A 17,076-nucleotide genomic window follows, 5' to 3' on the forward strand; every position below is an offset into this window, starting at 1 on the left:
TTCCGTTCTAAATAAGTTCTTCAAAGTTCTTTCCGTCCAGAAAATTAAGTGCCCATATTCCGAATTTGTGTTTTGATGTCGTGACAAAAAAGTTTTTTTTTTTTTTTTTTTTTTTTTGAGTTTTTCTCCAACTGCATCATTATAAATAACTTACTCAATAATAAGTTATATTTTTGAAATGTGAAAGTGTGATGTTTTCTTACAAAATGGTTTTAATTCGATGAATATAAAAAAAAAAAAAAAAAAATGTGGCACTGCTTTAGCAAAATATCTTATCAAAATGTATAAGTATTCTAAGATTTTATTTAGGGAAGATTTTTAAATTTTATTGTTATTAGTAATTATAAGTTTTGTCAAAAATTTTTGAATTAATGTTAAAAATTTTGTATTTATTTTGTTGACAGTATAAGAATTTTTAAATTATTTTGTAATTAACATTTAAAAATTTTAATTTTAAGAATTTTATAACTACTTTAAGAATGATGTCTATATTAAATATAAATGAAATAATTATTAAATGGGAGAATGTTAAATATTGTTAAAATTAATATACAAATACCAACGATTTAAGAAATTGAATAATAGTATTAAAATTTATATGAGAATTTAATTAAGAGTAACTTGTTTTAAAATTTGTTTGGAATTATGGTAAATGAATGTTATAATTATCAATAATTGTATGTTAAATATAAACTATGATGAGGGAGAACTGGTTCAGAAACCAGAGGCCTGATTTACCTCTGCAGAATTATTCCTTTTACACTTTCCTATAAACTTTGAAGGCTCCCACTTTATTTATTATATAGAATTTTTATTTTTTAATATGATGGAAGGTGATTTTTTTTAATATAATGGAATGCTGTAGCGCAGTTCACTAACCACTCATGAAAATTGAATATATGAGTTTGTTTAAAGTGGATTTGCCCAAACAGCTGGATGTGTGTACTAGGAGAAAGCTGTGGGGTCTTCCAGTTTGTGTAAAATGTCAAAATTGTAAAATGTAGTAATTACAACTAAAAACAATAATTTCAGCAGTGCTGTTACAAATGATTAAATTATTACATATAATTGTAAAAAATTAGTTTGGTGTAAAATTTTAAGATTTATGATTATTCGAAATAATTAATAGGTATATAAAAGTTTTATTATAATTGTGGTCTGATGTGCAAAAAGTTTTGGAAATCGTTCCCTGAAGTATCAAAATTGTGATGTGAATGTTCAGAAAAAAGCACTTTCTCCAGATTGGGCTCAAATCATTATAGAACTTTAAAAATTATTATTGAACTCAAAATTTTACACATTATAATTTTATCTTTCAAAATCTAATATTATATTTTGTATGTTTCAAAATTATATTTCTCATGTTTCATACTACTCCTAGCTGGTAAAATCTTTAGAATCTCATGTTTTTTTTAAAAACAATATCTCACGTTGCTGAGTAACAGTTTAATACAAATATGGTGTTGCCACTTCAACAATAATTATATTGATTTATTAAATAACAAGATATTACAACCTCTCCCCCCTCCAGATAAACTTTAATTTATATTTTTATAAATTAAAGTTAACTTTTTTTTTTTTTTTTTTTTCAAAACAACAATACTAGCACAATACAGAATTGAAATACAAGATATAACATAATAACATACACTGAGGAAAAGAGGAAGGAACAAAATATTTTTTTTATCTATATAGAGAAACAAATTATTTAATCAGGCCAGGGAGTACGACTTAATGCGTCTACATTTTTATGGTTTTTACCACTTCGATGAACGATCATGTAATTGTAGGATTGTAGTACTAGTGCCCATCTCATAAGTCGTGGATTTAGACTCACATTATTTTTGAGCCAAACTAAGGGGTTCTGATCGGTTGTGATGAGGAATTTAGTATGCCCGTCTAAATAACATTGAAGTTTCTTTACAGCAAATATTATGGCGGCGAATTCCTTTTCTGTGGTAGAGTACTTTTTTTCAGTTTCTGTAAACTTCTTACTGAGGTATAATACTGGATGTTCATTGTCTCGTTCAACTTTTTGAGCTAAAATGACACCCATACTAGAGTCTGAAACATCAATTTGCAAAATAATTATTGAAATCAGGCGAGTGTGACAAAGGCTTTTGTGGCAGTTTTGCTTCTTCAACAACTCGCTCTTGTCTGTTTAGTTTCTTTAAAAACTTCTCTTTGACTTGCATCTCAACTCCAGAACTTGGCAATTCATCTGGAACTTTTAACTGAGAATCGTTTAATTTTGTCAGTTTTTTCTTGTCAGATAGTTTTTGCTCTTTGCGAGATGAATCTTTGTTCTTATTTCCTACTTGCACTCTCATTGAATGTGGCAACTTTGAGTATCCTTCATCATGTTTGTGCCTCTTTGCTAAGTTTTCTGACGCGTGCATAGATCCTGAACGTATTTTTAATTTCTTAATTTTAGAAGCACCTTCATGAGTTCTTTTATCAGAAGTAATTTTATCTGCTGTTAACAAACTGTCAAACACATCTCTTCCTTTTGGAGAAGGAACTGGGGAACTTGTAGGGCAATAATCACACATACTACCTACAGAAGATGAATCAGCATGTAAATAAGGTGAGTCAACTTCCATATAAATAACTTCAGTTTTTTCATGAAGAGATGAACGCTTAGACTGTTTGTCAAATTTCTGTGAAGCAATGACAGAAGCTTGACTTTTAGGAGGGTGAGTATTGACCAAATTACACTGAGTTTGGTAATATTATTTATTTGGTTCTGCATCAAAGTTGTGTAGTTCTGCATTTGATCCCTATATTTTTCAGGAATAACAATTACTTCCCTTTCATTTCTATTTTTATCTAATTTCTTTTTCATCAACAGCTCGTTCTTCTTTACTTTGAAATCATTTCCGATATTTTCACTTTTAGCTTCGCTAAGCAATGAGGCTAGATCTCTGCTTTGATGCTGAGATTCAATTAATTCGTTTGAATTAGCATTAATTATTTTCTTAATTTCCTTGTCTTTCTCATCAGCTTGAGGTAAAATATCTTCGTCAGTTTCAATAAACTTCGGTTCTTCTAGTTTCTCCATTTCAATTTCTCTGCTTCGATCATCTTCATGAGATCTTTTTACTTGAGATCGTGTCAAAACCGCATTTATTTTTTCTAAATTTAAGAATCTTTTATTTTTGAACAATTGTGCAGTTTTGTTACCCAATACATATCTTCCGGGATCATTTGTAACAACAGCTGCCTTTGTCTTTATATGACCAAGTTCGCAATTAATTTCAACTTCCGCTAACGGTAGACACACTAAATGGTCATTTAAAAGATATTGTACCGACATGTTCTCCAGTCATTTTTACGTTATCAATGTATTTTCGAGAAATAACATCAACAGTGGCTCCTGTGTCTCGAAGAATAGGCATTTCATACCCATTCACTAAACCGTTAATTGTATATGTCTCTAACAAATCATCATTCGAAGATACGCAATTTACCTTTTCATTTGGTTTTAAGCGAGGACACTGAGGCTTAAAATGTTCGTATGCTCCACACTCGAAACAACGTGGTCGATATCTTTTGTCCTATAAATTTTCTTGGTTTTTGTTTTGGAACTGATTCCTTTGCTGATGATCTTTCTTGTATTTTGAATCATCCCATCTATCAGAATGCTTAAAATGAGGCGGATGCTCTATTTTCTTCACAAAATTATCATAACGCGGTTTACATGATCCTTTGTTAATTTTCTCAGTCTGATTGGTAGAAAATTTCGGTTTTATTGTTTTTCTCACATCTTCAAAATCTTCAATTTTCTTAAGCATTTCAGTAGGTGAAATGATGGTTGTCCATTGATCCATAAAATGTTCTTTGAAATCAGGAGAAGTACGCTTTTTTATTTGATCAACCAGCATGAGATCTTTTAGCTGTTCAAAAGTTTTAATGTTTAATCCGTTAAGCCATCCTTCTCAATAATTTTTTAATTCATAGTAAAAATCATACCAAGTACTTTCAGTAGATTTTTGGTGTTTATTAAATAGTTGTCGAAATTTTTCCGCACTCAGTTTAAATCGTTGTAACAGTAAAGTTTTTACATATTCATACTTCTTCGCGTCCTCTTCTGGTTTTCTAGCAATAAGCTGAACAATGTCAGGAGGCAGCAATGAAATAAGTTGAGTCACTTAATTTTCAGCAGATTTATTCATTATTTTAGCTTGACGCTCAAATAACACCAGGAATAAACTTATTGCATCTTCTTTAGGGTTGAAACGTGGCATGACATCGTGAATTCTGATTTTTAAAGGCTGCTCAGGTAATTGCGTAGTTTCTACCGGCTGTGCTGTGGCAGCCATTGCTTCCAGCTGAAGTTTCTGTAGCTCAAAGGCTCTAATTCGGTCTTCTGTTTCAAGCTCTTCTTTTCTTTCTTCTCTTTCGTGTTCCTTTTCTCTTTCTTCTCTTTCGCGTTCCTTTTCTCTTTCTTCTCTTTCGCGTTCCTTTTCTCTTTCTTCTCTTTCGCGTTCTTTTTCTCTTTCTTCCCTTTCGCGTTCTTCTCTTCTTTCTCTTTCTTCTCTTTCGCGTTCTTTTTCTCTTTCGCGTTCTTCTTTTCTTTCCCTTTCTTCTCTAATTGCAGCCAGTAGTTCTCGAGTAAATTCCTTATAATCGGGACTTTCAATAATCAGTTTATGCAACTGAGCAATCTTAAATTCAGGTTTCACGGTTAAACCTAACTCTTCTGCTAGTACTTTTAAATCCTGTTTTTTACTCCTAGCTAAGAATGACATGTTGACACAAGTTACCTTTAATAGGCTTAATTTTGAAATACAATCTAAAAGCTCGTACTTGTATTAAAAGTATATAATTTTTGGAGAGACTTAATTTCTCAAATACAAAATTCACACCAACCAATTGGAGAGATTTATTTAAACAACTTTGCCAGGTTGGCACAAAATACGGCTAAATTGCAGAATAGGCTGCATCAGTCGATTCTGTGTTTACTTCTCTTATGCTTGGACACGCCTTTTTATGACGTAATATTGGTTATGCCTCTTCTTAAAAACAAATTATAAGTATGCTATAGCTTCGTAGTTAAAGAAAACTTAAATTATATTTTAACTGAGTTGAAATGGTAGGTTTATAATGCTCTGCGCGAGATTTTTTAAATTATAAATCTACTGTTGTGTGTCGTGTGGCAGTGTTAGCATTTAACACTACGAATTATCTCACACAAATGTATTATTAAGATACCAAATGATTGAAAACGATCATTAGCAAACGAATGAAAATATTGAATGCATGAATTAAAAATTATAACCGTAACTTCTGAAAATACAGAAAAGAATTCTTTTGCTTAAAGAAGGTTTTGATTATTGATGAGTGTGTCTAATTCGGTGCTTACTGCAGAATGGATGAGTATCTGAATCTGGATTTTTTTTATCAGTTGGAGCGAAGAGATAAAAAAAGCGTTATTGAGTGGTGTATGGAGAAAGGTTTGATTGCAATATCGTATAAGTGCCCAATTTGTGGAACAAATATGAAACTAGTAGAGCGAAGAAACCGTATAGACGGTTTTGAGTGGATGTGCAGAGTTACTGGAGGCGAATGTAGGCATCGAATTTCAAGGTCTGTTCGAAAGAACTCCTGGTTTGCGAAGAGTAAATTGAGCATGTGTGATGTTTTGCGAGTTACCTATATGTGGTTGGGTAAGTGCGGGAACGATTTCATACGAACGGAATTACGTATTGCTAAAAATACGGTGACAGATTGGAAAAGTTTTTGTAGGGAAGTATGCATGGAGTTATGTTTGAAGGAGAATGTGAGGTTAGGTGGGGAAGGTGTCATTGTCGAAATCGACGAAAGCAAGTTTGGCAAGCAAAAGTATTATAAAGGGAAAAGAGTCGAAGGAAGATGGGTTTTTGGTTTGATTGAGAGAGGGACAGATAAATGCTTCTTTAGAGTTGTTGAAAACAGAGGTGCCGAAACATTGCTAGAAATCATTCAAGAGAATGTTCTACCAGGATCGATTGTTATATCGGATTGTTGGAAAGCGTACGACTGTCTCGAGTTCGAAGGGTATGCGCACTTGAAAGTCAATCATAGCTTGCAATTTAAAGATCCAGAAACAGGTGCGCATACAAGTAGTATTGAGAGAACTTGGGCGGAAATCAAAAGAAGTTTCCGTGGCTCTAGTAAGGCAAAAGGACAGTTTGATTCCTATCTTGCGGAATATATTTGGAGAAGGAAACACAAGAAATCCAACGCCAGCCAACTGATGCATATATTTCTCAGGGAGATCACAGGCGTATATTCTGCAAAAGGAGATGACTGAAGGTAAGTTTCATTTATTATTATTGACTTGAGTAAAATATTGGGTGCTTTTTTAATATGGCAGTTTGAATGTTCGGTAGTTGCTTTATTTTGGCAGCTTTATTTTTGTTTTGTATCATTTTCCTGGACACATTTTTTTGCAACTGGAACCAATGGAGTTGGTTCCGCGCGAGTTTCTGCAATTTTCTGATTTCTTTAAGCGAAAGCAGATTTCTGAGTATATAAGCAATGAATAATTTATTCAATGTCTGATTTTTTTAAGTAAAGTAGATCGATGTGCACATGGGCAAAGCCAAAGTGGTGCGCAATGCCGAGGTTGTGCGCGATGCCGAGTTTGTGCAATTCTGGGATGTTTTTTTAAGTGAAAATAGATCGATGTGCGCATGGGCTAAGCGAATGTGGTGCGCAGTGCCGAGTTTGTGCGATTATGGGATGTTTTTTAACTGAAAATAGATTAATGTGCGCATGGGCTAAGCGAATGTGGTGCGCAGTGCCGAGTTTGTGCGATTATGGGATGTTTTTTTAACTGAAAATAGATTAATGTGCACATGGGCTAAGCGAATGTGGTGCGCAATGCCCAGTTTGTGCAATTCTAGGATGTTTTTTGAAGTGAAAATAGATCGATGTGCACATGGGATAAGCGAATGTGGTGCGCAATGCCGAGTTTGTGCAACTCTGGGATGTTTTTTTAAGTGAAAATAGGTCGATGTGCACATGGGCAAAGATAATGTGGTGCACAATGCCAAGTTTGCGAAATTCTGGGATGTTTTTTTAAGCGAAAATAGATCGATGTGCACATGGGCAAAGCCAATGGGGTGCGCAATGCCGAGGTTGTGCGCGATGCCGAGTTTCTGCAACTCTAGGATGTTTTTTTAAGTGAAAATAGATAAATGAGCACATGGACGCCGAGTTTGTGGAATTCTTTGAGGTTTTTCGAGCGAATACTGATCGTTGTGTAAAAGGGAAAACGAGGTTGTGTGTGATGCCGAGCAGTAATGTAACTTTATTTATGTGCAATGTTTAACATATCGTTTGTATATTTTAAATTTATATTGTTGTTTTTATTGTGAATTATATTTAAGACATCATTTTTCATTTAAATTGTATTTTTAATTTTTTGTTTTTGATATGTTTAAAGCGCTTTCCGACTTACGATATATATCGATAACCCGACGATCTACTCAACAGTGGCAAAACTGTAAACTTTAATCCTTAAAGTAACATTTTACCTCATATTTTAATACGTAGTGTTTGGTACCGTAATTCCACTTGATGATATGAGCTCATTGATAATATGTGTGTGTGTGCGTATGTGAAGTACTGCTTAGTGTTCCAAGTTTGTAGTATTTATTTTATTATATTATTTTCTTTCATTCTGAGAAATTAGATTTTTTTATTTATTAATGCGTAGAATTCTAGTATGCCTACACAGAATACGGCGTGATTTAGGAATTTTAGAAACTGATATGAAAGCTGTGTAATGATGTTCATATGCAATAAAAAATATTCTTATTTTTTTATTAATACAAAGTTTAAAATTTTTAGAAAATAATGAAAATTGTCTAATAATTGGTATTTAATGAATTATGTCGTTATGTAGCAAGAAGGTAATTTGTAAAAATGATAAAATTGAAATGTTCCGCAATATGACTTTAAATTAAAAAAAAAATTATTTGTATAAATGTTTTAATAAAAATCTCTGAAAATATTGAAGCTCTACAAGTATTAGAGACTGTGACGTTGTTTATCGTTTTAATAATTGGTAGAATTCGCTCACTGTATCATGGTAATTTTAAAAATTATTATACTTATTATCAGTAACGCCTAAGCTTAAATGTTATAAATGTAAAATAAAAGTAAAGAATTTGATATTAATTTACAATAATAAACAGTTTATTATTATTGTTTTTAAGAGAAAATAGAAAGTAGGCGTAGTGTAAATGCGAGACTTACCATAGACCTTATAAGAAATAGACTAACCCAAACGGTTTTTCTCCCTCGTCTGAGACGTTGCCGGCTGTCACCTTGATCACATCCGGAGGAGTAGGGACGACTTGCAGAAATTTAACATTGGTTGGCTATTGCAGCGTGTACAATTATCAAGAAAAAGCTGTATGTAGCGCCTCATTTCACAAATTAGAATTTCTATATATTTTTATTTTTGAAATTGAGATTGATTTTTAAAACTTTAGCATATTTATCAAGCATAATTAACGTTCCAAATAATTATAAAGCTATGCCATGCTTTCAGGGCTGGATATTTTTTTAGCTTTTCCTATGCTGTAAGGAAATTTGCAACTACTTCTTTTAGAAAATAATATTTTAAATCTGAACTAATAGAAAATTTCAAACAAGCAATTTTCTCTTGCAATTTTTATGCTTTTTATGGGTGTAAATAAGTAAAAAGTAGTAAAATATTTAAAAACGAATTTTTGAAAGATTTGTTTAAAATTCTAAATCGTGCTGCTTTTTTAAAATTATAGATGAGTATTATAGCACAATTTCTATAACGGAATTTTATTTCAACTATATTTCATAATACATCATAGTGATAAACACTGACTCCTTAAAAATTTTTTTACATTTAATTCTAATATTAAAATTGTATTTAACCGTAATAATTAATTTTGCTTGTATTTTATAGTGATTATTTTTAAAAATTTATTTTTAGTTCCTAATAAGATTTTTTTATTTACTGTTCATTTAATTTATGAGCCTAAAGGAGTGGTAGCCTAGAAAGGCTGTTAGTTTCGAAGCGGCATTTTGCGCTGTTTTACTATAAATGTCCGTGTCTCCTTGCAAATTGTTGTTACCAAATATTATCGCCCTGTATATACGTAAAGAAATTAAATAATGAAGAAATCTGCATGAATACATGTATGTTTCTTGCACTGTGACAAAAACGACAGTATCTAGAGCCATCAAATTTTGAATAATGTAATCCTCCAACCGAACATGGGCATCTGGATGGGCGAATTTCGAATTTATTTTAATCTATTTCATATTTTGTAAAACTTTAACGAATTTTTTATTAACAAACTCAACGAGCTCAGAGCGAGCACTGTACGGAAAATAACAGTTTTATCTCCAGTGCGGAAATTCGAAAGATATGCTGTTTTCAAATGTACGTGGTTTACGGGCGAAGAACATGATAATCAATAAATATAGGTAACGCACAAAACTTTAAAAAAAGGTTAAAATAATATAAAATTTGAGTGCTTCTAGATTTTATTTTACCTTTCCCCCCCTTCATTACATCAGAAAATTTTATGCTCCGAATTTTATAAATTACTAAAATAAATATTCCACTTTAATGTTAATAAGTTAATGATGATATAATAAAATAAATGATTGTTTCGTATTGTTATTATAGTTTTGAAAATGGTCATTAAATTAAAAAAAATTATCAGATCTTATTTAATTTTACCTTATTTATTTTGAAGCATCACGTACTATCAATCTTATTTAATTTTACATTATTTGTACGCAAAATTAAGTTCATAAATTGTGTGCTTAGAGTAAGTAAAGATGTTTGTACAAAAATTACGCGTGAAAAAAATAAGCGAAATGCAGTAAAAAGTGCTTAATGAGATTTATTAAATCCTTTTTGGGGAAAAACTGTGGCTTTCATAATGTCATCACTATACAACGTATCACATTTAATAATTAAAAAGAGTTATGTGATACAAACGACATAGGTTTCAATGTTAAAGTAAACCAGATCGTCCCTACTCTTTCTTGCCGACATGTCGGTGACGCGCGCCCCGCCCACTGGGTTAGTCTATTTGTTATAAGGTCCATGAGACTTACATCGTGATGTAACAAGCTTAGTCCCACCCATTTATGGATGTCACACAGCTCCTCCTACTGAACTTTGTTGATGCAGCCTATTTTTTTCTTTTAAACAAAATACTATACTACGTCAGGTTGACTTTTTAACTCACTATTCATAAGCCTCTTTAGCTATAACTGGCTAAATCGCAGAATAGGCTGCATCAGTCGATGCTGTGTTTACTTCTCTTATGCTTGGACACGCCTTTTTATGACGTAATATTGGTTACGCCTCTCCTTAAAAACAAGTTATAAGTATGCTATAGCTTCGTATTTAAAGAAAACTTAATTTTACCTTTTTTAATTTTAACTGAGTTGAAATGGTATGTCTATAATGTTCTGCGCGAGATTTTTTTAATTATAAATCTACTTTTGTTGGGTGTGTGGTAGTGTTAGAATTTAACGAAACGAATTATCTCTGACAAATGTATTATTAAGATACCAAACGATTGAAAACGATCATTACCAAACGATTGAAAATATTGAATGCGTGAGTTAAAAATTATAACCGTAACTTCTGAAAATACAGAAAAGAAATCTTTTGCTTAAAGAATGTTTTGATTATTCATGAGTGTGACAAAATCGGTGCTTACTGCAGAATGGATGAGTATCTGAATTTGGATTTTTTTAATCAGTTGGAGCGAAGAGGCCAAAAAGAGCGTTATTGAGTGGTGAATGGAGAAAAGTTTGATTGAATTATCGTTTAAGTGCCCAATTTGTGGAACAAATATGAAACTAGTAGAGAGACGGTTTTGAGACGTATAGACGATTTTGAGTGGTGCGCAATGCCGAATTTGTGCAACTCTGAGATTTTTTTTAAGTGAAAATTGATCGATGCGCACATGGGCAAAGCGAATGCAGTGCGCGATGCCGAGTTTGTGCAATTCTGAGGTGTTTTTTTTAAGTGAAAATAGATCGATGTGCACACGGGCAAAGCCAGTGTGGTGCGCAATGCCTAGATTGTGCAATTCTGGGATTTTTTAAGTGAAAATAGATCGATGTGTACATGGGCAAAGCCAATGTGGTGCGCAATGCTGAGTTTGTGCAATTCTGGGATGTTTTTTGAAGTAAAAATAGATCTATGTGCACATGGGCAAGCCAATGTGGTGCACAATGCCGAGGTTGTGCGCGATGCCGAGTTTGTGCAATTCTGGGATGTTTTTTTAAGTGAAAATAGATCGATGTGTACATGGGCAAAGCCAATGTGGTGCGCAATGCCGAGTTTGTGCAATTCTGGGATTTTTTAAGTGAAAATAAATCGATGTGTACATGGGCAAAGCCAATGTGGTGCGCAATGCCGAGTTTGTGCAATTTTGGGATGTTTTTTGAAGTCAAAATAAATCGATGTGTACATGGGCAAAGCCAGTGTGGTGCGCAATGCCGAATTTGTGCAATTCTGGGATTTTTTAAGGGAAAATAGATCGATGTGTACATGGGCAAGCCAATGTGGTGCGCAATGCCGAAGTTGTGCGCGATGCCGAGTTTGTGCAATTCTGGGATGTTTTTGAAGTGAAAATAGATCGATGTGCACATGGGCAAGCCAAGGTGGTGCGCAATGCCGAGGTTCTGCGCGATGCCGAGTTTGTGCAACTCTGGGATATTTTTTTAAGTGAAAATAGATCGATGTGCATATGGTCAATGTCAAAGTGGTGCGCAATGTCGAGTTTGAGTCAATGCCGAGTGGTGCGCAATGCCGAGTTCTCTGATTTTTCTTCAAGTGAAAATAGATGGATGAGCACATGGACACCGAGTTTGTGGAATTCTTTGATGTTTCGAGCGAATAATGATCGTTGTGTAGAAGAGAAAACGAGGTTGTGTGTAATGCCGAGCAGTAATGTAACTTTATGTATGTACAATGTTTAACATATCGTTAGTGTATTTTAAATTTGTATTGTTGTTTTAATTGTGAATTATATTTAAGACCTCATTTTTCATTTAAATTGTATTTTTAATTTTTTGGCTTTGATATGTTTATAACGCTTTCCGACATACGACATATATCGATAGCCCGACGATCTACTCAACAGTAGCAAAATTGTTAACTTTAACCCTTGAAGTAATTTTTTTTTATTAAATAAAATATAAAAAGGAATATTTTAATTGCACTTAATAATATGAGTTCATTGATAATACGTGTATGTGTCCGTATGTGAAGTATTGCTTAGTGTTCCAAGTTTGTAGTATTTATTTTATTATATTATTTTCTTTCATTCTGAGAAATTAGATTTTTTTATTTATTAATGCTTAGATTTCTAGCATGCCTACACAGAATATGGCGTGATTTAGGAATTTTATAAACTGATATGAAAGCTGTGTAATGATATTCATATGCAATAAAAAATATTCTTCTCTTTTTATTACTGTAAAGTTTAAAAACTTTTAGAAATAATGAAAATTGTCTAATAATTGGTATTTAATGAATTATGTCGTTATGTAGCAAGAAGGTAGTTTGTAAAAATGATAAAATTGAAATGTTCCGCAATATGACTTTAAATTAAAAAAAAATATATTTGTATAAATAAAAAAATAATAATAACAATAATTTAATAAAAATCTTTGAAAATATTGAAGCTCTACAAGTATTAGAGACTGCGTCGTTGTTTATCGTTTTAATAATTGGTAGAATTCGCTCACTGTATCATGGTAATTTTAAATATAAACAATTTATTATACTTGTTATCAGTAACGCCTAAGCTTAAATGTTATAAATGTAAATTAAAAGTAAAGAATCTGATATTAATTTACAATAATAAATAATTTATTATTGTTATTTTTAACAGAAAATAGAAAGTTCACATAGTGTAAATGCGTGACTACATTGTGACGTCATAAGCTTAGTCCCACCCATTTATGGACGTCACACAGCTCCTCTTACTGAACTTTGTTGATGCAGCCTATTCTGTGCTTTTACCGCTATAACTATATAAACACCTTTGCCAGTTGCTGGCAAAAACAATTTTTGCCAGTTTGGCAATTCAACTTTTAGAATATACAATCTGTAATACGTCGGGATGACGTTACTATCTACCACACGCCTGGATGGCGAGAACTAAAAAAAAAAAGTTTTTGCCAATTCTGCAGTTTAATCAAATCACACTACGTCAGTTTGACGTTGCTACTTATTTTCCACGCGCCTGCTTGGCAACAAATTCAAATTTCAGCTAGCAGCTTTTTTTTTTTTTTTTTTTTTTTTTATAAACGCCGGGATGGCTTACACATATCAATTATCAACATAAAAATTCAATACAAATAAAAGTAAAGCATAAATAATAATTTTAAAATACTTCTTTACCGCAAATATCAATTATAAATTTAAGCTGAATATTTTTAGTGTCAGTTATTTTAAACAAAATCTTACACGATAAAGTATAATTCTGAAACAAAGTATTAAAATTCAATAAAAGCTTTTTTAAGAAAACCAAAAGTTAATCTTATCTTCAGAGATCAGCAGTATCCTATTTTGACAGATTTTTGCTCGGACGCAAGTTATAGAAGCACAGAAGATAACCTTTGAATGATCCGCTTCAAGTCTGGCTTTAAAACGGCAGACTTCTTACATCCATTTCTCCTAGAAATAAACAAACTTGGCAATTGGTATTAGCAAACTTGTTCTAAAAAATTCAGTAAATTTCTGGGATTAGGAGACCAGCACCATCGAATTTGATAATTGCACTGCTAATTTCCAGGATCTCGGTGGGACCTCCAATTAATTAAGACTGTAATGTATTTTGCAGTAATTTACAAAACAAACAGTCTTCTAAGTAGAACATAAATTTTATTTCTAGTTCACGGTGATAGACAAATTGAATACAATTCTTAAGTGGCAAAATTTTCATACTACTCCTAGCTGGTAAAATCTTCAGAATCTCATCTTTTTTTTAAAACAATATCTCACATTGCTGAGTAACCGGTTTAATACAAATATGGCGTTGCCACTTCAACAGTAATTATATTTTTTTTATTAAATAACAAGATATTACAATATATTACAATAGGTAGAATAAAGGACTCTTAATTTTCAAAATGGATTGTAAAAAGGATTTAAAATGGATTCAAAAGGGTTCTTTCCTGACATCTGTAGGTACTTAAGTACGTATGTACAGTTCTGTGCAAAACTTAAGCAACAATGTAAATTTTAATCAGATAGCCATGAAATTGCAGAAAGTGGGTCTTGCAATCAGTACAATGAACACGCAATTCAGTAGAAGTTTATGTGTATGCAAATATCAGGAACGAAACGTCACAGGCTACGTCAGCGTACGCAAAACGCTTGCGGTCGTCGCTGTCAACTCCAGACGAAGAACCGAGACGAAGAATTAAACGAAGAACGGAGACGCAATTAAAGACATTCGCTGCAAATGCAAATGCGTTCTTTCGTGAAATATGGCTAGAAGAAATCATTTGCATGACTTCACATGTGAAAGAATGATCGAAAAGCTGGAGGAGGGGCGTAGTGTAATCAGTGTGGTTGAAGAGTTCGGAATCAACAAAAGTCGTTTCGCGCGCTTGGAAAGGCCTTTTTAACCATAGGTTCAGCTGTTAGAAAGATTGGTGGTGGCCGTCTCAGAAAAACAACTGCAGTAGATGACCGATATATCATCCTGCAGGCGAAAAGAGCCCGAAAACAGTCAGCAAGCGCCATCGCTCGGCAATTGTGTACAGCAAAGGGGCGACAAGTGTCGCCGTTTACTGTATCCAGACGCCTTCACAAAGGTGGCCATTACCGTCCTGATTTCTGCATCAATTTGAAAGTTGGTCTTCGGCACCACCGTTTAGAATGGTGCAACGAACACAAAAATGTTGTGTAGTAAAATTCGGGATTACGAATTAAATAATTTCTTCTTTTGTTGAATTAGATATTAAGTTTAATTTTTTGTGTCTCTAGAAAGACGCATTTATACGTGTATATTTATTTTAAGGAGACTATTCTTTTTATTTTTTCGCTTAATTCTTAATATGTTGGGATACAGTCTGTGAACCAGTGCCTCAAGTAAAATTTATGGAAAAATATAAAGAGAAGTATCTAACGAAATGTAATGGATTAATTGTGAAATGTTAAGTTTGATTTAAGATGTTAATGTAACAGAACAGGGTCGCCTGATATTCGTTTCCTTTCAGCCATTTCGTTCTCCTGTCTTCTTTCGTTCAAGGAATGTTCCACAAGATTCTAGAAGCTAGGTCTTTTGTTCATGGTTTAGCTGAAAGTGTGTACGTGATTAGTTAGAATGGTAAACAGGAAGGTTAATGAAAAGAGTCGAGATGGGGTCAGACTTTTGGGAGCCGGTTTCTGGGAGAATTGGCGAATTTCTGTAGGCAGCGGACTTGCTCAGTAGTGACTTGACGGGTTTTGGAAGAAAAGGATTGGAACTTTGAAACTTTTGAAGGGCGAGTTTTGCCAAGTCTGGGAAACAGTGCTTTTTAGAGTGAAATTTGAGGATTCACCCTTCTCTTCTCGCTTTGCTCTTGGATGTAGGTCTCTGTTGCTTAAAAATTTGACTTCTGGGTGAAGACCGACTATCTTGAAACCGCTGCTGATATGAGGCAGACTGATATTAACTGTGCTTTACAGTGGATGTTTTGGTAACGCTCGAGACGATTCTTAGTTGGCATCTTCGTTATTAGTTACTTGCGAGACTATGACAGAACATTAAGGAATGCACGTTTTCCTTGACTCGTCTGCAGAAATCGATTATTTACGTACCCTCATCCTATGCACAGCCGCTATAGAGTAATACAAGTGACCTCTACAAACTTTCCTGACCGTTGTCGCTAAAGGAGATAACCGAAGAAGCGGTGCCAACGAGAGCTACTTGTCTCATGATGACTCACCTATGACACCAGACAGTGAAATCCCCTAGTCTGACCGACCCCTTGACGTTCTTCAGAGAAGCTTGGAAAACGGCGAAAGTGTGTTCCCATTAGTGATGATCTGATTAGTGATATAAGAGAGTGCGGACCATTCATAAAGCTTACAGCTAAGTCGTTTTTTTTTGGGGGGGGATACTTTCTTTTTTTTCTCCTTAAGAATTTGTGTTCATTCCTTTTTGTCCGATTACTCTAAGATTTACAGGAAACTGTTTCTCTTATCATTTTTGAGAATTTTATGTTCCATGAAATTCGGACTCAGTCAAAATGATGTTCGTAATAATTTCTAAAATATGAATATTGGTATTTAAATAATACCTAGGTCTAAATTAATAAAGAAGAAAATATATAATCTTAACTACCTTCCTTAAATTTATGTGTTTATCTTTCCATTTTTTAACCTCAGGAATTAAACATAAAAATAATATGTAATGTCATTTGATTGGAATATATTTAATAAATAAGTATGCAGTTTAAACGATTAAAGTGTGATTTGTCTTAATTGAATGGTAGGCTATGTTGGTTATAAAATTTTTGTTTCTACTATGAATTAGGACTTTTATAAAAATTAAAGGGAACCTGAATATTAACAAGCCAATTGCAGCGGCAGCTCCCGGGTGCAAATACACAACGCTTAATGTACTAGTTAAACTATATGATCACTATACGATAATTCTTATGATATATGAATTTGATTTATTTTGGTTTTTAGTTAGTGGTTGCCCGGCATCATCAGTAAGTTAAGTTAAGTAATAAGAAGTTAGCATACAACCCTTAATTTTCAGATATTTAACAAGAAAAAAAAAAAAAAAAACTGGACATCTCATCATTGGAACCGTATCCTCTTTATGGATGAGAGTCGTTTTAGTGAAACAAGCGATTCTTAAAGCTAGTTTATTTGGAGGACGGAACACGGTTTCATCCCATTAACCTCACGGAAGGAGACAGTTGCGGTGGTCCTGGGGCTCTCTTCTGGGCAGGCATTATGCTGAACGGGCGGACAGAGCTCCACATTTTCGATAGAGGTTCTGTAACCGGAGATCGTTATTGTCAGGTGATCCTTCCCCATGTGCGTCTGTTCCGAGG

The sequence above is a fragment of the Stegodyphus dumicola genome, chromosome 1, assembly GCF_044657685.1.
Source record: "Stegodyphus dumicola isolate Sdum_Otavi_A_Nest chromosome 1, ASM4465768v1".
NCBI classification, from domain to species: domain Eukaryota; kingdom Metazoa; phylum Arthropoda; class Arachnida; order Araneae; family Eresidae; genus Stegodyphus; species Stegodyphus dumicola.